The 22516-nt window shown below is 40.7% G+C and overlaps 1 long non-coding RNA gene across 1 annotated transcript; it reads right to left on the reverse strand.

Moving 5' to 3' along the window:
- Window positions 1-176: 176 nt before the first annotated feature.
- Window positions 177-18115, reverse strand: LOC140245937 (uncharacterized). The gene is made up of 4 exons (XR_011902404.1): window positions 18028-18115; window positions 11392-11558; window positions 1346-1406; window positions 177-239 (listed from the first exon to the last, which is right to left on the reverse strand). It is a non-coding gene; the product is annotated as an uncharacterized lncRNA (long non-coding RNA).
- Window positions 18116-22516: the final 4401 nt, after the last annotated feature.

Consider the following 22516-nt stretch of genomic DNA (forward strand, 5'->3'; position numbering starts at 1 on the left):
TGTCTCGGCGTAATATTTAAAGAGTTGCCGGATGGTCGAATCGCCAAGCAGATAAACTGTTTTGCTTTGCAGGCATTCTATAGCTTCTTTCGTTGAGAAATGACGAATCTTACAGGTGCTGGAGTACCAGTGCTCTCTAAAGTAGAAGCCAGAGACATCGGCTTGGCTACCCAGGGCAGCGAGATGGCAAGAAGGCAGCCGAGCTAGTGCGCTGCTGTGAACCACAGAAGAAGCACCTTCTATAGGGACGAATCAAATAACAAAAATATCATCTCTCCCAGTTGTGGCACATTAGTATTCATAAATGTCTATCCGGCTATCCTCCAGTTTCAAATGTTACTTTCGCGTTATTTTTTAACCTCTTTGCTGTTCTCGTCCTGTCAAGACTGTAGCCACTAAAGCTGAATAACTCGCATTTATATCAATAATCTGCATACCCTGGCGTCAAAGTGACAAACCTTTGACATAGAAATCACCCTGCAATGGTTTTGCAATCGTTAAGGTCATTCTTAGTGTTGAGGGTTTCCTTTCCTCTCCAAGCTCACCAAAGTGCATGCCCACCAAGATTGGCCACAATTTGATATGTTTTCCATAGATGCTGAATGAATTATGCGAAAAATCGCCCCTCCCCCTTTCCTGGGAGCCCCAACGGGGGCATAACTGAATGTGTATGAATGAACATGAAAATGCACTTAAAACAAATGTATCCATACCATTGTAACTCTGTTATTTCTAGTTTTATGGAAGAATACGATTTCAATGATTTTATTATTTGGGGTCTCTGGTACCCTCGGGGCTTCTAAGTGGGGCATGGTGCCATGTCCACAAAATTTACTTATTTTATCACCCCAGCGATACTGCCTGCTAAGTCTGATGACAACCTTGGCAGTGTGCTTTTAAAGAAAAAAAAAAGGTCCCCAATTTACCTCCTTCCCCCGCGTAATCCACTGTTATACCAGTCCTATAGTATGTGCCTATAGTATGCCATCCAAGGAGGCTGGCAGCAACGAATAACCCCCCCCCCCACCCTCATCACCACCACCACGACCACCACACACACTTTAGAAGATGTGTATGTGTTTTAAAGAAAGAAGAGAGAGAAACAAAAAAGGGCCCTATAAAACAAATAATTTGTCCAAAAAATCCTAACATAAATCAAACATAATAAATCTTAAAGGTATCAAACAAGAATATTCCACTGGTACCATATGATGTCTCCACGAGGGAGCTCATAAAGCCTCAACATTTAGAAGGTAAGACAAAAAAACATGACAAAAACTGAGAAGCAAGAAGGACAAGCATTAAGGTTTCACAACCCGAATGCTAAAGTCACAGAAATTTTCACCTTGTTTAGGCAGAGGCTGAACTATATTGAGGCGGTGGCTCCAGAAATTCTCATATTTGTCCTGTAAAACAGTTGATAATTATTAACAGCATGATCACAGAATACCAAACGTGAACAGTTAATCTCATCTTTATTAGTCAATAGCATAATCACAGAATACCAAACGTGGACGACCAATCTTATGTTCCTAACGATAATAATAATAATAATAATAGTGGCTACTTGTATAGCGCACAGGTCCACTTTTCAGTGCTCATGGCGCTTCAAAATGAAAAAATATCATAATTTACATGCATATACATATTCAAACATTTCAACAAAGAAAAAAATGGTAAACAAAAGCAAATATATACCAAATAAAGAATACAACATATATCAATTAAAAATACAATATTAATGACATACAGCAATTACAGTCCTCAGTATGAAAGGAACAGATAAGTTTTAAGTTTGGATTTGAATGACTCTGTAGATGACAGTTCCCTTAACTGAAGAGGTAACTGATTCCACAATTTTGGTCCCATAACGGAAAAAGCACGATCACCATACCCATGTTTTACTCTGGGTGTTTGGAGTAAGAATGCATCTGATGATGAACGTAGCCTTCGTGTCGGATTGTATTTTTGAACAGAATTACTTATGTATATTGGGGAAAAAGGAAAAAGAATGAACTGAATGATGTACTAATAACAGAATCTTGAAAATAATCCTTTTTTTCTACAGGTAACCAATGTAAGGAACGGAGAACTGGTGACATGGAATCAAACTTATTAGTAAAAGTTAACAATCGGGCAGCAGAATTTTGCAACCGTTGAAGTTTTGTGACATCTTTTTTTGAAAGATTACACAACAATGAATTCGAAAAATCCAACCGAGAAGAAATGAAAGCATGAATAAGTATCTCAGCTGCAGATTTAGACAAATATTTCCTTATGAAACTTAAATTACGCAACTGAGATCTTAGGGGGGGCGGTTATTCTGCGAGGGAGCGAAGCGACCGAGCCCGAGCGAGGGGGGGGGGGGGGGGGGAGGGTGTGGGAGGGGGTTTCCCCCCTCCCACGGTAAGAACTTTTTGCATTTTGATGTTGTAAATGGTGCAATTTGATGCATGTTTTATCGACGTGAAACAGTCCCACTTGTTTAAGGTAGCAGTATATTTTAGTGTAGATTATTAATGAACAATTTGCCTATAAAATGGTATAATTTATATACACTTCTTGTATTAATTCTTTTCACTGAATATCATGAACGCGACTGAACCCGAGCGAGCGGAGCGAGCGAAGGGGGAGGGGAGGGTGTGGGAGGGGGTGTCCCCCCTCCCACGGTAAGAACTTTTTGCATTTTGATGTTGCAAATGGTGCAATTTGATGCATGTTTTTGCTCGTTTTATCAACGTGAAACAGTCCCCCTTGTTTAAGGTAGCAGTATATTTTGAATTAGATTATTATTGAACAATTTGCCTATAAAATGGTATAATTCAAACACACTTCTTATATTGATTCTTTTCACTGAATATCATGAACGCGACTGAACCTGAGCGAGCGGAGCGAGCGAAGGGGGAGGGGAGGGTGTGGGAGGGGGGGTGTCCCCCCTCCCGCGGTAAGAACTTTTTGCATTCTGATGTTGTAAATGGTGCAATTTGATGCATGTTTTTGATCGTTTTATCGACGAGAAGCAGTCCCACATGTTTAAGGTAGCAGTATATTTTGATGTAGATTATTATTGAACAATTTGCCTATAAAATGGTACAATTTAAATACACTTCTTGTGTTAATTCTTTTCACTGAATATCATGGACGCGACTGAACCCGAGCGAGTGGAGCGAGCGAAGGGGGAGGGGAGGGTGTGGGAGGGGGGTGTCCCCCTCCCACGGTAAGAACTTTTTGCATTTTGATGTTGTAAATGGTGCAATTTGATGCATGTTTTTGCGCGTTTTATCGACGAGAAACAGACCCACTTGTTTAAGGTAGCAGTATATTTTGATGTAGAATACTATTGAACAATTTGCCTATAAAATGGTACAATTTAAATACACTTCTTGTGTTAATTCTTTTCACTGAATATCATGAACACGACTGAACCCGAGCGAGCGGAGCGAGCGAAGGGGGAGGGGAGGGTGGTGTCCCCCCTCCCACGGTAAGAACTTTTTGCATTTTGATGTTGTAAATGGTGCAATTTGATGCATGTTTTTGCGCGTTTTATCGACGAGAAACAGTCCCACTTGTTTAAGGTAGCAGTATATTTTGATGTAGATTATTATTGAACAATTTGCCTATATTAATGGTACTTGTGTTAATTCTTTTCACTGAATATCATGAACGCGACTGAACCCGAGCGAGCGGAGCGAGCGAAGGGGGAGGGGAGGGTGTGGGAGGGGGGTGTCCCCCCTCCCACGGTGAGAACTTTTTGCATTTTGATGTTGCAAATGGTGCAATTTGATGCATGTTTTTGCCTGTTTTAACGAGTTGAAACAGTCCTACTTGTTTAAGGTTGCAGTATATCTTAGTGTAGATTATTATTGAACAATTTGCCTATAAAATGGTATATCATTTAAACAATCTTCTTGTATTAATTCTTACGCTGAATATCATGAACGCTGTCTGCAGTTCAGCAATCAAACAGAAAAAGCATGCACACGAGGGTGTAGATAGGGGCATATCCCCTCCCACACGAAGTCGATTTTGCGTTTTCAGACCTGAAATTCAGCAATCTGGTGCAAATTTTTGGTGCAATACTTTTTCATCGAAGTGATAAAATCACGGAATTTAGCTCTTATTCCGATGTGCACCATCTGTGTCTATGTATAAAGTCTAGTGAGGTAGAGCTTAGGGGAAGGGGGATTCCCCTCCCGCTCGCGGAGCTTTTGCGTTTTATAATTGAAATAAAGCGATCTGGGTATAGCCACAGTCCTACTTCTATGCATGGCGGGAAGGGGGGGGGGGGGAGGGGGAGGGGCGGGCGAGCAGGGAGAAGGCGTGGGCGAGTGTTATCTCCACCCTTCCTTCCGATGGAGCTTTTGCCTTTTTAAGGTTGAAATTGAGATATCTCGTATACGCATATTTGATGGAATCAACATTTGGGAAATCACAAAAAAAAAAAAAAACTGATGGGGGGGGGGGGCTGAGGAGGAAAGGGTCGAAAAAAGGGGAAATTCCCCTTATACATGAGGGAACCTTGAGTTTTCGGAATATAAGTGATAAGTCTTGTGCACTCAGAATTATTCATATTTTTTTTGTAAATCTAAAAAGTGTACTAAGCTAGGGAAAGAGGCACAGAGGGGGAGGGTTTGGGAGGGGGATACCCCCTCCCAAGCACTAGAGATTTTGCATATTTTGAATTGAAATTCAACGATCTGGTGCACACTTTGAGTGAAATATTCAAAAAAATATCTATTTGATGAAAGGTTGCAAAGGAGACCCGCTTCATGTGCATGCATACAGTATACACGCATTTTTTTTTTCGCCTCCCAAATCCCGGTCCAATCTTAGGGGGGGGGGGGCGACCGCCCCCATCGCCCCCCCCCCCCCCCCCTGCTACGCCAGTGACGAACATTCCGCTGAATATGAGTTACATGACTTCGAAATGACATTTCCTGATCAAATATGACACCTAAATTACGGGCTGTTTTCGACGGAGTAATGCAAGTGCTACGATGTTGACATGACATGACTGATAATCAACTTTGCTTAACATATGCTTTGATCCCAATAACAGAAACTCAGATTTATCATCATCATTATCAGCGATGAAAATAATAACGCAATATTAACTAGAAAAGCTAAAAAAAATTAAAGCGCAGACCTCCGCCAAGCAGTTACTTTCACCGATGATCTTGCTCTTCCCAAATAGATTTCTCCTCTCCACCACTGGGGGAAAGTTCTTGGGTAATCTTCCATAGAGATCAGTGATTTCCACCCATAGTATACATGCTGAACAATTGCCCGATATCCCAATATAGAAGCCTTTGTTACGTCATAAACCCTCAGCTGCGCGGCTCGCCCTCGCCCTAGCAGAAAGTGGAACAAGCACTAAATAGTGCGCGCATGCAAACCTCAAATACGCGCAGCCTGAACTCCCAAGAAGTGGGTTACAATAGCCGGGTTCACACGTACACCAATAACTATTAGCGGGATACAAATCTCGAGATTTGCATCGCGATCGTCATCCCAAGTTTTTTGCACGTGTGGACAGAAAAAAACCCAAAATTAGCGGGATAGCATCGCGATGCTAATCCCAAGAAATCTTGCGCTGGTTCCTCAATTAGCGGGATAATTGGCGCCGCGCTGGTACGTGTGAACATAGTCTGGCCAACTCGGTTTTCGGCTTAGGTGTTTTGAAGCCTGTGATTGGTCAAAAGCTGGTCCCGTGACCTACAGGCGCCATGTTGTTACCAAAGTCAATCACGCGGGCGCGAGCAGAGCTCATACGCAGTGCCCACTATTCATTACGCGCAGCTACGCGCTAATATTGCTTGCCTTGGGGATTTCCCCTGAATATCAGTCATGGTGCAGTGGGGATATGTCATTGCCGTAAGGTTGTCAACTTTATTGAAGTAGAAGGTACAACACGAAAGATATTTTGATATTTTATTGCCATAAACTGAAGATTCGTCATGCCTTCCTGAGCAGCATGGCGTTGCGCGAACCGACCTGGCTCTTAGTGTAATGATGCACCGCTTTCCGATAGATCCAAAACATAGGAAAAGGCGGGAAATAAAAGTGCGACGGGAAAATATCTGATTTGTTTTTGTTTTTGTTTTTGTTTTTGTTTTTTGTTTTTATTCCTCGCGGTGTCTTTCAGACTATCCAAGTTTTGATTCACATTTGTATGTCTCCGCCATAACATACGAAAGTGTCGCCAGAGGCATTTGTTTTGGTCGTCCGTCCGTCCTTCCGTCTGTCCTTCATATCGCAATCAATATTGTGGACACCGTTTGAGGTAATGAAACTTGACATGTATGCTTGTGTCAGTGGACGAAGTTTTGTTTTTAGCTTATAGGGCCTAAACTTTTGTGTAAACACGCTCAAAGTGAAAGGTCAAAATCATGTATATAATGGTTAAATTCTTAAAATATCACTATTTCCCCCATATCTATATGCAATATCTGTAGGTATAAGTACAGGTATTTCCAAACGAAACTTACTGCCTGACTGTGATTTTCTCGTGATTTTATTTATTTATTTTATTTATTTATTTTTTTTTTTTTGGGGGGGGGGTATGGGAGGGGGTAAGGGTCAAGGATCAATGTCAGGTAAAATGTAATGTTAAAATTCTACTCTCTATTGTTGAAATACTATTACCCATGCAGTTCCTAAATACCTTGGAAATTACCAAATTCACAAACTTAAAACCAACTATGGTACACGTATTTGCATGCCATCATTACTACACAATGACGCGTGATAGGGAAAGATTTTGGCCATGATGGTCAAAGGTAGGTGAAAATACTGAAATGACAGAATTTTCTATATATTTTTAAAATAACCGTTGAAAGTATTGCCATGAAAATAGTAGTAAGTAAAAAGTAGTGAGAAGAAGTAAGCAAAAGTAAAAATGCTCAAATTCCTTAATACTTGCTCTCTTAAACAATAAAAGACATCCATACATACCTAGTTCAAGGAGAGTAAACATTCAACGCATTAAATTTAGTGACAAATTTGCCATTTTTTCTGCCAATTATGTGAAACTGTCGTGTAACATTGTCAAGACGTACTCTACACCTGCTAAGAGAACAATGTAATATGGCGGAGGAATACCGGTCGCCATTAGGACATCTTTATTTGTGTTTTTTTTTATTATTATTATTATTTGGTACAGATGTCACTGAGGATATCCCTCATATTATGTTATCCAGGTAAAGTACTTGTGCTTTCGTTCAACATGTCTTTTTTAAAATATTATTTTTTAACAATTTTAGATCATTTTACATACCTTAATATCGGTGACGTCACTTTTTCATGTTGTTCATTGTACTTTGTGTATTCCTTTTGCATACTAATCGGCCTTCATGTCAGTTTCATACATTATAATAATAATAATAATAGTGAGACTCTTGTAGAGCGCACCTTTCTACCTAAAAAAGATACTCAAGGCGCTATAGAACAGAGTACATATTGTGTCACGTTACAACAGTATCACAGAAAATAATAAGACAATAAACCAACAAACAATATATACGTACACATACATTACATACAGGCATACAATATTGTCAATTCAAATTAAGAATATACGTCTTGAGATTCTTTTTGAAACTATCAATGGAAGATGCTTCTCTAAGAGATTTTGGTAGGCCATTCCATAGTTTTGGGCCCATATATGAAAAAGCCCGATCCCCCCAATTATGCTTGATTCGAGGTACCTGTAATTTTAGCGAGTTTGATGAACGTAGATTACGTGGTGGTTGGTGAAGATAAAGAGTATTTTGAAGGTAGACAGGGGCAAATTTGCGCAATGTACGGTAAACAAGAAGAAGAATCTTGAAGTTAATACGTTTTTCAACAGGAAGCCAATGTAGGGACCGAAGTATTGGGGTAGTATGCACAGTTTTCTTCTTGAAAGTAAGTAATCTAGCGGCACAATTCTGAAGACGTTGCAGTTTACTGAGTTCTTTTTGTGGAAGACTGCAAAACAGAGAATTGCAGAAATCTAGACGAGACGAAATAAGAGCATGCATCAGTTTTTCTGCTGCTGATCTAGTTAAATATCTCCGAATTGAGCCCAGGTTACGCAAATGAAATCTTACACATTGGGATACATATGAAATGTGGTCTTTGAATGTCAGATTTGCATCATAAACAACACCAAGATTACGAACTTTGTTCGAAGGCTTGATATTACTATTGCCTATTCTAACAAAACATGTATCAGAATTCACCTTAGACAACATCTGTTTGGATCCTATCAGAATAAATTCTGACTTACTGTCATTAAATTTGAGACCATTTCTTTCCATCCATGCCTTAACATCATCAATACATAATTCCAATCGTTTTACAGCTTCAGTGAGTTCAGTCCTGGTTGGTGAAAAGGATACAAATATTTGTATATCATCTGCATAACAGTGATACTGAATGTCGTGTCTTTCAAAAATGTGTCTAATCCTTGAAAGATATAGTGAGAATAGAAGTGGTCCACCTACAGACCCTTGCGGGACTCCGCAAGTAAGTGCAGCCGGATCAGAGTTACTGTCATTGATCTTAACATATTGTGAACGGCTGGCAAGGTAAGATTGAAACCACTCTAATGCTCTAATCAAACCACTCTAATGGGACTAAATAGGATGGTAATTGTTGATTACAGTGTATTTACGTGCGAAACAGTAATAACTGTGGAATTCGTCTATCCTCTGCACAGCTAGAATTGTAAATTTATATATCATGTTGTTATACAATATTCTTGTTCCCTGGACAACTTGCTAAATACAATATACATAGCATACAGTCTAGTGAAAGTTTACAATACGACTTACTGTGAATTCTTCTTTTATTTTCACAGCAATAATTCATCATATATTCAGGAATTATGTCCTTTAGACAGCTTCCCTATTATTTATACGGTATACCTGTGTGCTTGTGTCTATTTGAATGTGTAAAAATGATTGATTGTTGGCTTTGTTCAACATGGATGGAATGAAAGAATGTCCCTCCCTCAACCTACCCCCTTTCTCCCCCCCCCCCCCCTCTTTCTCTCTGTTAAGCAACACCGTGCCTTTGGGACGCCTGCGCGTACACGCTTAACCCTCCAAGCGCACACGCTAAAACCATAAGCGCACTGTACGCTGGGTAACGACATGGCGTCCAATTTAAGAGTTGGCCAGACTCTCTTAATATACGGCACTGCCCCTCCCCCCCCCCTCTCTCTCTCTCTCTCTCTAAGAGAAAGAAAAGTCAAGCAACACCGTGCCTTTGGGACGCCCGCGCGTACGTACACACTTAACCAAAGACGCTTAACTAACATATTAGTTAAGCGTCTTTGGTTATAAGACACGAAAGTGCGCGCTAATGCTGTACAAAACAAATGAACAGCGCGCGGTCCTCATGCGTATTATACGCACGTCACCTGAGACGCGCTGTCTTGGCACTTGATAAACAACAGCAGCGGCTTCGGGGACAGCGCGTCTCAGGTGATGTGTTTCTTTGCCTGAGACGCGTTGTCTTTGAAGATGTTGTTGTTTATCAAGCGTCTTTGATTGTGAGATCATGTTGTTGCCAAATTTTTACCTCCACGAAATAATCCTTATTACTTTAAAATCCCGTTCTTCAAAATAATACCCTTAATCGAAAAAAAGCTACGACTATAACTTTTAAATCTTTTTAAGATAATAAAAATACCACTGTCTTTGGAAATGAATGATGTTTCTAGGTGTACTTAGTTTGTACTTAGCTCTCTTTTGTATCGTCATGTAGGGTAGCCATTTTGTGTCCATTGTTATCGCGCGCCTTCGTATCTTATTATCTTTGCACTTAACCCTCCAAGCGCACACGCTAAAACCACAAGCGCACTGTACGCTGGGTAACGACATGGTGTCCAATTTATGAGTTGGCCAGACTCTCTTAATATACGGCACTGGTGTGAACGGTCGGGATTAGAATCTCGAGTTTTTACATCCCATCATGCAATACGCACATCACAACAGCGAGGCCTCTGCGAAGAGGTCCTTCACCTCTTTGGAGCACAACAACAACAGCGTGCGAACCACACCACTGACGCGTAAAAGACAATGGACAAAGGTAAGTGCGCGCAGGCAGTGATAGAGAAGGGCGCTGTGTGACCCAGTTTGCAGGCTTTGCTGTTATCTCTATCGGCAATTAGCGGGATAATTCGGTAGTGGACGCTAATTTGTACGTGTGAACGTGTACGTGTGAACGTGTACGTGTGAACCAGGCTAATTGCCGATAAGCCGGGTTCACACGTACAAATTAGCGGGATGACGATCGCGATGCTCATCCCGAGTCTTTTTGCGAGCGTCCACACGTACCAAATTAGCGGGATAGCGATCGCGATCGGTATCCCGCTAATTTGGCGAGCGTCCACACGTACCGAATTATCCCGCTAATTGCCGATAGAGATAACAGCAAAGCCTGCAAACTGGGTCACACAGCGCCCTTCTCTATCACTGCCGGCGCGCACTTACCTTTGTCCATTGTCTTTTACGCGTCAGTGGTGTGGTTCGCGCGCTGTTGTTGTTGTGCTCCAAAGAGGTGAAGGACCTCTTCGCAGAGGCCTCGCTGTTGTGATGTGCGCATTGCATGATGGGATATAAAAACTCGAGATTCTAATCCCGACCGTTCACACGTACCAGCGCGGGGCCAATTATCCCGCTAATTGACGAACCAGCGCAAGATTTCTTGAGATTAACATCGCGATGCTTATCCCGCTAATTTTCGGGTTTTTTCTGTCCACACGTGCAATAAACTCGGGATGACGATCGCGATGCAAATCTCGAGATTTGTATCCCGCTAATTGGTGTACGTGTGAACCCGGCTAATAGGGTGCGTTTATAAGATTTTGCGGGCCTAGAATCACTGTTTGGAAACACTGTTTTGAAACACTGTTTCAAATCACACTTTCGTCAGGAGAGCGTTTATAAGATTTTTTCTCCGAGCATGTTGGGGCTCTAGCTCAGACTGTGCCATTGCGCAACTCACTCTGCGCAGTTTTTCCTCGGCAAAAGGTCAAACAGGGTGCGCGGAAGGCATTGTGACGTCACATAAACAGTGTTTGCGATCGCGGTTGCGTTTATAAGATTTTTGAAACACTGATTCTACAGAAACACTGTTTGTAAACGCACTATTTTGTGCGTTTACAAACAGTGTTTCAAAACACTGTTTCGAATCACGGTGAGCGTTTATAAGATTTTTTTCGAGCTAGAATCACTGTTTGACCAGAAACAGTGTTTCAAAACACTGTTTCTGGCCAAAATAAAAATCTTATAAACGCACCCTAAGGGTGCGTTTATAAGATTTTTATCTAGATTTGTTGATGCTGATGTTGAAATTTGATGGATCTTTTGCACTATTAATTGAGTATACATTATTTCTTACTTCAAGAAAGGGAGTTGACTGTGTCTGTCATTAAAGCGCGTTTCATTCCACAGATCAGGAGGTGGGCGGAGGCGATGGCCGAACCGATGTTTGCAGGACAAGTTTTGAGGCTTCCGGCAGAACCATGAGAAGCCCGATCTCTCATCGGTGAAATTACACGGTCGACCCTATTAAACATACGATGGAGATATGATAAATTACAAGAATGGTGTAAGTATCTAGAACACAAACAGATTCATCTTCTAGTAGTTGTATGACACTTGACTGTCTAGCCTCCTTAATACACGCTTACACGCTTATTTTGTCAATAATACTTTGCCAGAGACACTGGCGGTTCTGCAGTTCGTCTTTTACTTAATATCGCACAGCGCGGGGAACACGGTATTGACAAAGAGGTATGGTAGGTGTTCAACACACCGACCGGGTCCCTATCAACCGACCGCGCACTACAATGGCATTGCGCGTACAGAAAGAAAATGTACGCATGGGACTACGCGCAACCGGTGTTCGATTCTTCACTCGGCCGTAATCTGGCAGAACTCCCTAAGTCGATTTTGGTCGATTTTCAGGTTTTGAGTGTTTTGTGTGTTTTTTCTCATGCTCTTTCAAGTGGGCCAAAAAATAAGTTGTGATTCGGTACAGAAAGTTATTTTTAGAAAGTAATTTTGGCAAAATTCCTGAGGAGAGAGGGCAATTAATCTGGCAGAACTGCGTAAGTCGAGATACGAAATGAATTTTCCGATGTTAATCAGGCAGAACTGCGTAAGTCGACTTACGACAACGCTTGGACCAAGGTGTTCCTGCATCCCGCACGGACATGGTATATCTTAACACGCGCGTGCGCGGCCTTGGTTGTGACGAACGCGTTGCGCGTTCAAGCTAGCAGTGCCTAGTAAGCTAGACACGTCCGTCGTACGGCGCGGCTACGTGCAGGGTGATGTACACGACGACAGTCACGCTAAAGCAATAACCCTCGTTACTCTTGGGGGAAACTGACACTTTCTTTCCCTTCACAGACTGGCAGGCTTCAAAACAGGTCAATATGCGGTATGCCTTACTATTAAGTTTTGCTACAATCTAGTGTTTTTTAAGCCTAGAGCATTTCTAGGTCTAACAAACGTTATAGTTTGCATCTTGTCTGGCATCACGCTCCAGTCAACTTTAGGCCTACTTACTACTTAGTGTGGTAGGTGTTCAACCCACCGACCGGGTCCATAACGACCGACCGCGCATTATAATGGCATTGCGCGTACAGAAAGAAAATGTACGCATGGGACTACGCGCAACGGTGTTCGATTCTTCACTGGGCTACGCTACCGAGTAAAATGTGGCGAAAACAACTAAGTATTCCCTCTAAATTACCGAAATTTAGCAAAATCGGATAAGGTTTATCGTGTAACTACATATAACTAGGCCTACCTTTGCTGACTCGTTGTTAGATGTAGATTATCCTTCCGTAATAAATTTGACGATTTTGACCGCAAAATTGTCACCGCCGCTTGTACGATCGTGCACACAACATGTCACACATACACACACATGTACATGACATAAACATTTTGTCGCCCGCTACGACCGTACGAGTTGATGCAGAAACGAGAAATGAATGTGAAAAAAACAAACCGACTCATCTAATTTATTTCAATTACGATGAAAAGTTTCCTAATGAAAATCAGGTCAAATTCATCAAACAGTCCTTCAAATGTAATATCGAAGGATTCAAAATATATTCCAATATTTTTGGGGAAAAATGACGGCTAGAAAAAAACATCGGCCTGTCGAAAAAACGCATTTAAGTGCCCTTTATACGTATTGTCAGGGTGGTCGGTTGAAATGAGCAGGGCAACTGAGTGCGGAAAAAGTGACACCCCACGCGTTCGAAGCCGCCATCTAAGAGCGCGTACCTCAGATCGCATTTTCAGTGCGCGCTTGTGATTCCGGAGTATTTTCTCCACACGTGAGTAAAATTTCAGGCAAATTGTGAGATTTTTCACGTTTCAATTGATAGCAAAACGTTAGGTGTCCGGTATTATGAACACCCAACCATACTGCTGCAGCACTTGTCCATTGTTAGTGTACGTGAAATCAATGTATGTTGTACTGTGCGGTAGCGTAGGTCACGCGAAAAACAATATCTGTAATCCATTGACCATAGCTTCTTATTTTGTTTTTCATTGTAATAAGCGGTTAGTGGGCTTGGATCTATGGGATTCATCTCGAGAAGTTTAATGAATATCTAGGATACCGTCCATAACGATGGCATTTTCGATCTTATCCTATAGACGTCAAAAATTGACCAATACTAACACTTTTACACTGGTTACAGTTTACTTTTTAATTCCGGTACCTTACCGGTACTGCCAGTAGAGTTGTGCAGTTAGTAGGGGCCTATTTAGACTACTGGGGCCTACCGTTACTTAACTTAGGCTGAATCGCCGGTTATTCTGTCTTTACTCAGTTTTCTATTTTTCTGGATTTGATTCGGCTAGACATTCTTGAAGTCTGTAATATGAAGAATCTAGAATCTACAGGTTAAACGCTAAATTATAACCATTTAGCCCTAGAAATAGATCTGAAACTTACATTTAGATCTGTGATCTAGGCCCCTACATTGACTATTGTAAAGACGCGGAAAATTAAACTGCAGCAGACACACCATGAATGTGCAGTGAACGGGTCTCTTTATTCGTCACTGTCGAGGAACAGCCTCTGTCAACAAGCAAACAAAAAGCGTTACAAAAGCAAGGTGAAATTCAATCGGTGCGAGATGAACACATCTCTCTCTATCTATACACAAGAAAAGGTTATGATCAAAACCATCCAGTGTAACATTAAAAAAAAGATGTGTTTCAAATCATTCACTACTGTCTCCTTAAAGCAATCAGAACTCGCTTTATAAGGAAGGAAACCATGCAGTTCTCCGTATCTACACACAGTACATTACATTACTACATTACACCTGTATATGTACTCAAAGTCACACCTCATATTAAATTTTCTAATAGCCCTCAGGACTACTACTTCCAGTAATACCTGTGATTTGCATCACGGAATACCAATCATGATAAATGGCATACATTCTGTACTGTACCAAGCAACTATCCCCTGCATACTTTGCTGCAGTATGATGCATAAATTGCTACTTCGTCCCTACTTCTTCCACACAAGAACCAGTACAAGCAATTCACATTCCAAAAAAAGGAAACAAGTGCACAGACAACCATGCATTTAGTCAAATACACTCCCCTAACAAATGAGAGATCTAACACTATTTCTAACGACACATAGCTGACTAACATGAGCAGTATATAATGGCATATTATGCAACCGAACAATTAACCATCTTGCCCCTTTGGCATACGGGCTGAGCTAGAGTGCTATTATTAAAATGACTTTATAACATTATATCTTGTGTCATATCCATCCAGTGAGTGCTAGCTCAAACCATTTGTGCATCACTATGAACAAAATTGTCCCAATTTATACACAATGACCGACATCAGTGTACATTCATCTCAGTGTCACTCACCAGTCCTGCATGTACCTCTCAGCATTTACTTAGCACCATGCCGATCCCTGCCACAGAGCAACTTGTCGCGTTACAAATGGACAACTGGCCCTAGAAATATGAGGTATAAATATACTAAATGCTAATGTGCACAAACAATGCCAATACTCATTGTACTTATCCTCATTCACTTAGTGAGTTTGGTAACATAGCATTAAGAATGCAAAAGGCTATCTACATCATGAAGACAATTTGTGTTCAACTAACACTTCTGCTGCCATTCAAATAAGTTGATGTGCACATCATAACTTCACAGTTTGTATAGTAAGGGTACTAGGTCTCGCGCAGGGACCTAATGATCGCGCATAGCGTAACTGCGTATAGCAAGCGATATTACGCGTAGGACTAAGCGCAAAATTTGCCGATACGCCCATGGAATAAACATACCTGACTTACCGCTCAACATGAGAAGGAAGCAGGTAAGAAATTTTGATTTCCAACAAATTTTCCACTAAATTTCCAATTTTTTACCTTGTACAAACCTACCTTCCCTTAAAATCTGTTCTAAGGATGTTGTAGCCTAGACGTGTCGTCTCGCTTGTCTCGTTCGTAGTCGATAGAATTCGTAATTTGTTCGATCGATCGTTTACCACGTGACGTCATTATATATACACAAGAACAATGTATGCTGCCAGCTACGCTGAAATACTGTTAATAAATGTTGTTTTAAGTCAAATTTTAACACAACGATTATAATATTACAAAGGAATAAATATTTCAGTCTATCGAAGTTGAAGTGTGATTTCAATTTGAATTTGCTTGTGATTTCTTGCGCTAACTTGTGATATATTTGAGACAGGGGAGGGCCATAATGATACTGAAGAAAACAAATTAGATGAGAGTGTGACAAATGGGTGACGAAATTGAGAGGGTGACGAACGGGTAAGCACACACACAAACACACACACACACACAAAATATATGTTCATATTTTACTATTTTCCATTTTATATTACGTGTATATCATTGGTTAAAGTGATTAGAAATATTGTAAGAAAACTATAAATGAAAATCATTAACGATTATGAAAATATCAATGATGAAAATAATGATAATAAGAATGATAAAATGATGATGGTGGTGGAAGTGATAATAATAATAATGAAAATGATGATGATGATGATGATTATGATGATCGATGATGGTGGTGGTGATAATAGTAATAATGATAATTTTAACAATAATAATAATAATAATTATAATAATAACACATATAATAATAATGATAATAATAATAATAACACATATAATGATAATAACAATAATATACACAAGTTAGGTAAAACTGCTGTTGCTTAACAGGGACAAATTTAATATCAAGTGAAAAAATATTCTACGGAAGCCGGAGCACGTTACAGCCGCAGAAGTGCAGACACTTTCACGCATGAAACTACAGAGGGCAGCTGCGCGATCTTTACATACCCCGAGAAATTGAACGCAGAAAAAAAGTCCGACATACAAACGGCGACAGCGCACTACTCCGTCATCGTATCATCAGGAGATTCTGGAAGCTGATTTTTCTGCATTTTCGTGATATTCATTGGGAAATTCAGGTACAATTATGGAATAACTTCTATTATAAGAGCATTTCAAATTTTCGTGCGCGATATCTAGACCCCTCAACCATACATCTCAGACCACATGCTCACAACTCTATGCAAACACAGAGCACCTGACCTTGTAAGTGACCTTGAGCTAAATCAAAACTATCCCTAAGAGTACAAGTACAACTACACTTGCAACTATTAAAGCAAAGGAAATGTGTAATAAACTGTATACTCTGAGATTCATTCTCACATCACCCTTGGAACCAAGTTAAGCGACTTCTACTATCCTCTTTTATCTACAGGATATACCTCTAACAATATTAACAACAAGTCTATTGATCAGAAATGATTTCACAATATATGATTTGATTACTGTGCTTCAAGTACATGCAGCATATCACTTTCCATGCTTATTTACTACACAGCTTAGTGTACCAGAACTAGTATGGTAGGGGTCCAACCCACCGGCCGGGTCCATAACGACCGACCGCGCATTATAATGGCATTGCGCGTACAGAAAGAAAATGTACGCATGGGACTACGCGCAACGGTGTTCGATTCTTCACTGGGCTACGCTACCGAGTAAAATGTGGCGAAAACAACTAAGTATTCCCTCTAAATTACCGAAATTTAGCAAAAACGAATAGACCTAAGGTTTATCGTGTAACTACATATAACTAGGCCTACCTTTGCTGACTCGTTGTTAGATGTAGAGTATCCTTCCGTAATAAATTTGACGATTTTGACCGCAAAATTGTCACCGCCGCTTGTACGATCGTGCACGCACACACGTTACACATATATCACATGACATAAACATTTTGTCGCCCGCTACGACCGTACGAGTTGATGCAGAAACGAGAAATGAATGTGAAAAAACAAACCGACTCATCTAATTTATTTCAATTACGATGAAAAGTTTCCTAATGAAAAATCAAGTCAAATTCATCAAACAGTCCTTCAAAAGTAATATCGAAGGATTCAAAATATATTCAAATATTATTGGGGGAAAAATTATGACTAGAAAAAAACAGCAGCTTGTCGAAAAAACGCGTTTAAGTACGCTTTATACGTATTGTCAATAGAGGGCGGGGTGGTCGGTCGATATGAGCCCGGCAACTGAGTGCGGAAAAAATGACACCCCACGCGTTCGAAGCCGCCATCTAGAGCGCGTACCTCAGATCGCATTTTCAGTGCGCGCTTGTGAATCCGGAGTATTTTCTCCACACGTGAGTAAAATTTCAGGCAAATTGTGAGATTTTTCACGTTTCTATTGATAGAAAAACTTTAGGTGTCCGATATTATGAACACCCAACCATACAATACAAGAACTCTTGGGCAAGCCAAGTTACATCAACACAGATTGTAGACTTAAAGCCCAAAGAAAGTTGTCAAATTTTGCTCCAAAATGTGAACGTGTGCCTAGGAAATGTGCGGAATAACGCTGTAATAACAAGATATTCGATGGGTAACGACGAAAATGGGAAATATTAACCAAAAACGTTCAGTCTCAGAACTTACTCGAATGGGGTCAGGCTAGACTCGGACTCGGGGATAACTCGGTCTCGCTGTGCTTGACGGCGGGATGAGTTGTATTGGTTGTCCCCTCCCTCTGGATACAGCGTTGTACTATGCATATGGGAGCGGCCTGTATAAACTACATTGTAGCGTTGGCTACTCGCAGTAATGGTCCGAGTTGTTACAACGCGCGCATCAAAAACCTCTTTGGCGCGCATGCAAAATTAGTGTGCGCCTCTCAAGCACCTCTAAAAGCAATCAGAGACGCTTGATAAACAACAACAAAAACTTCAAAGACCGCGCGTCTCAGCAACTGAGGTAATGTGCGTATTTAGGCTTGAGGACCGCGCGCTGTCCATTTGTTTTGTACAGGATTAGCACGCACTTTCCTGTACTGTCTGCTCATCAAGGCCTCGTTTGGTACCTGTAGTATAGAGTATGGTAGGGGTCCAACCCACCGACCGGGTCCATAACGACCGGCCGCGCATTATAATGGCATTGCGCGTACAGAAAGAAAATGTACGCATGGGACTACGCGCAACGGTGTTCGATTCTTCACTGGGCTACGCTACCGAGTAAAATGTGGCGAAAACAACTAAGTATTCCCTCTAAATTACCGAAATTTAGCAAAATCGAATAAGGTTTATCGTGTAACTACATATAACTAGGCCTACCTTTGCTGACTCGTTGTTAGATGTAGAGGCGTATCCTTCCGTAATAAATTTGACGATTTTGACCGCAAAATTGTCACCGCCGCTTGTACGATCGTGCACAGTACGTTACACATACACATGACATAAACATTTTGTCGCCCGCTTGCGCTACGACCGTACGAGTTGATGCAGAAACGAGAAATGAATACCGTGAAAAAACAAACCGACTCATCTAATTTATTTCAATTACGATGAAAAGTTTCCTAATGAAAATCAAGTCAAATTCATCAAACAGTCCTTCAAAATTAATATCGAAGGATTCAAAATATATTCAAATATTATTGGGGAAAAAATTACGACTAGAAAAAAACAGCAGCTTGTCGAAAAAACGCGTTTAAGTACGCTTTATACGTATTGTCAATAGAGGGCGGGGTGGTCGGTCGATATGAGCCGGGCAACTGAGTGCGGAAAAAATGACACCCCACGCGTTCGAAGCCGCCATCTAGAGCGCGTACCTCAGATCGCATTTTCAGTGCGCGCTTGTGAATCCGGAGTATTTTCTCCACACGTGAGTAAAATTTCAGGCAAATTGTGAGATTTTTCACGTTTCTATTGATAGAAAAACGTTAGGTGTCCGATATTATGGACACCCAACCATACTGGTGAACATGGCGATCACGAACTGTGTGTAAATTGTCTGAAATAGGGTCGAGTTTTCCCTAAGACCGAGTTAGTCTGGAGCCTTCTGGAATAAAAGTCGGTCTACCGACTTTTATTATTTTTCTCAAAATACTCCAAAACGACTCATCATTCCGGCAAACCGCGTCAGCCAGGTAAGTTTCTTTGTAGACTCTTTCGATATATTGCAAGCAAATATGAAATGGTTTCAGACGGGTTCTCAGGCCCTTACCAGAACTTAGTTTTCACTTTAAGGGTGTATCCCCCGTATGTCACAAGAGATGAAAAGTTATCAGATAAATCTATGATACTCACATTCACTGGTGAGGGATTTTAACATGTGAAATCTGCCTTTAGACACCACATAAGGTCGCTCAAATGCAGTCTTTGTCTCAAGAAAGTCATTGCATTGTTCCACACAACCAGTTCTTCTTGTGTGTGCAGTGTGTGTCTTGAAACAGTGCATTCACAATACATACATACACACATTTACCTGTGTCCCCAACTCTCTGAGGCCAACGCCAAGTTCATGTAACAATGTCAAGAAAAAAAAACTAAGTGTTAGTCTACGATACTAGACCCCAGTATCTGGTCAACTTTACACCACTACACTATTACTAGACATTATAGGCTATTAGACTTTATAGACTTACCGTTAGTCATTAGGTAGGCAGGTTAGGCTTTACGTTGTTCTTAGATCTACTACTGTATAACATTAGTACTATGCCTAGATCCCCAATAGACAGTCTAGCTGTAGATTTAGCCCCTACCTGGATATAGAGTCTAGATCTAGAGTCTAGACTAGAAAATCTAGAAACTAATTTTCATTGATCTACTACTACTAGTCTGTTATAATGACGCCCCCAAAATAGACGTCTGGCTGTTACATAGACCTAGACAATCGAGTAGAAAGAGTTCGAGAGTTCTCGTAGTCGTACGTTTTAGGCCTGCGTAGATAGATCTAGAATTAAACGGTTAGAACACTACTACTATGCCTAGGTGCCTACCCTAACGTTAGTACTGCAGTGACAACCCTTGTAAAAAAGTACCATTAAGTACTATGGTATTACTATGGTATTACCATGGTATTACCATAGTAACCATGGTAAATTCATTTGTACCATAGTACTACCATAGTACTACCACAGAAGTACCGTACGGAATAGGAAAGTACTATTTGAAAATATAGAAGTACCATAACGTACCATAGTACTACCATGAATGTACCATAGATGTTACGGTATTACAATGAAATTACAATATTTATTATATGGTTGATGTTATACTGAACAGAGTGCCATCCTCACACGTGATACTTTCCTGGTTCTCCATAGTACTTTCATGGTTCTCTGTGATACTTTCATAGTACTCCATGGTACTCTTGGACATTTTCATTGCACTTTGTGGTACTTTCACAGTTCTCTATGGTACTTTCATGGTACCTTATGGTACTTGTTTGACTGGCATATGGTACTGCTACCATAATCTTGCAAAGTTGACTGTACAATTGCCCCAAGAAAGTCAAAAACATTGAAAATGATAATTTCCTCTTTAATAATCTAATCACTTAAGCTTGGCCTTTCATAGCATTGGAATATTGTTATACAAGTGATTCTGTAGTTTGCAAAAACTATGAATTAGGCATTAAACAGCCTAAAGATTTCCACATTTTTCCTCATTTTTTTATTACATTTTACTTGCCTATGGGTAAGTGAATTTTTTCATTTTAATTTGTTCACTTGCCCGATATAAGATTTTACTAGCCCCGGGAAAGTGTGCAAGTGATTGTGTCAGGCCCTGTTTTACTTCAAATAGTTGAAATGCGCGCAACTCGAAGGATTTCTTCAAGTCCCTTTCGATTTGACTTAGGCAAGGTTTACTGTACTTTATCAACTGGGTTGGATGCGTGAAATCAAGTTTTCCCCTTTGAGTGAAATGTATGAGTACAAGATCCACTAGAGTCTTGTTATTTGTTGCTTAGATACAGTTGCATAATTGAAATGCACTTTTCTTAATATGTATGTGTGTGTGTAATTTTAAGGCCAGGATTACGGGAATTACCATGAGTATTGTAACTTTGTGTGCTAAATGAAACACCAGTATTATGTGCCAACTGCCAAGTGCCACCAAAGTATTCACTGTGTTCTATTTGTCATGAAATCATTCAAAATATCAAATCTTGTTTTTCTGCAGTTGTATTACAACGTTAAAGTAAGTCTTTATTAAAAACAGAAAATTACTTTTTTTTTTGGGGGGGGGGGGTTTGTGGATTATTTTGCAGATTCCTAAGGACTGTTGCTGTCTGTGTTGATTTTGAAACGGCTCATGGTGTGATGTTGGTGAAACCATCATATCTTATCGTACAGTGCTTTCATCCACCTCATTCGCCAATCTCCTTTGTGCAATTTACATTAAGAAAAGAATTATTAAGTTCGAAATGCCAGTTTTCCTCAAAGAATCCTAATGAGTGGACCTGTATGAGGTTGATGAATGCATGATTTAAGGTTGTAGTAGCTCAACATTTGTCTACTAGTATCTATTATGATAATGCATGAAGAGGATATGCATACAGTGCATATTTTTTGTTGTAGTTGTAATATACAGTGTGATATGCAGTGTGCATATGTATTGACCGATTCGGGTTCGTTGAGGGCAGCAGACATTTTACGGCACACGCAGGGCGCAGCCATAGTGGGTGTATCAGCCGACCCCCCCTGCTCTCCCCCACCCCCGGGCAACATGACTATCACGCACTTGTAACAAAGGTTCGCGCACTAGCAAGCATTCGCGCACTCAGTACGAGACGCCTATTGGCTAAAGCAGTTTTTCATTCTGCGCGCGTGCTAATGTAGGGAGAGGGGTGGGGGAGTGCGGAGGGGGGGTCGGCTGATACACCCACTATGGCTGCGCCCATGCCAAAAATACACATAGCGCGTCACAGAATCGGTCAATACACTGCTGTAGGTTTTTTCTAACACACACATACACAGTTACAAGTGTACATAGCTTTTCAACATCTACTGTAGATGGATGCTTATTTGTGTGTATACATTGTACAGGCATTGCAGGCTAGACGTACCCTGGATGCCCAGGTCACTTCCTGTCTGCAATGTCATGTGATGTCTGGTTTTTATGCAAATGAGGTAATAATGAATAATTAT

The sequence above is a fragment of the Diadema setosum genome, unplaced genomic scaffold, assembly GCF_964275005.1.
Source record: "Diadema setosum unplaced genomic scaffold, eeDiaSeto1 scaffold_70, whole genome shotgun sequence".
Classification (NCBI taxonomy): Eukaryota; Metazoa; Echinodermata; class Echinoidea; order Diadematoida; family Diadematidae; genus Diadema; species Diadema setosum.